Source organism: Egretta garzetta, unplaced genomic scaffold (assembly GCF_000687185.1).
Source record: "Egretta garzetta isolate BGI_Z169 unplaced genomic scaffold, ASM68718v1 scaffold819, whole genome shotgun sequence".
Taxonomy (NCBI): Eukaryota; Metazoa; Chordata; class Aves; order Pelecaniformes; family Ardeidae; genus Egretta; species Egretta garzetta.
The window spans coordinates 132,223-132,731 of record NW_009260833.1 but is presented as its reverse complement, the minus strand read 5'-3'; positions in this window follow the sequence as shown (position 1 = coordinate 132,731).

Below are 509 nucleotides of genomic sequence, written 5' to 3'. Positions count from 1 at the left end.
CCCGCTACCACCAGTGGGGAAGGGGAGACGCGCGCTGCCAGCACCCCGCACCCCGCGCTGGATGCAGGGCTCGTTTTTCGCTTGGCTGTTTCCTGCAACCTTGCTTTTTCAGAAAAACGCCCGAATTCCCGAGCGAGTAGGGCACGCTGGGATGCTCCCTGGCCTCTCCTGCACCATAGAAACCTCTCATTTTTTCAGGGGGGGCAGGATTTCAGCCTCGCTGCAAGCGTTTCTGCTGCAAGGTTAACCCAGCACCTCCCCACCACCGTGCTTATTACTGAGACGCGAGTTTTAGTTGAAAATTATTACTTCTCTCTGCTCTCTTCCCTCAAATAACAACGGTGCCTTTTGTTTTCAATGCTCGAAGTTTTCCGGGGAGCACAGCTCTCCCCTCTCCTAGCATCGGCCACGCTCTGCATCCCTGCGGCTGGGGCCGCGCTCGCCTGGTGATGCTTCAGCCCAGAGAACCGACGGCGTCGCCAGAGAAAAGCAGCAGCGCGCCGAGCCCC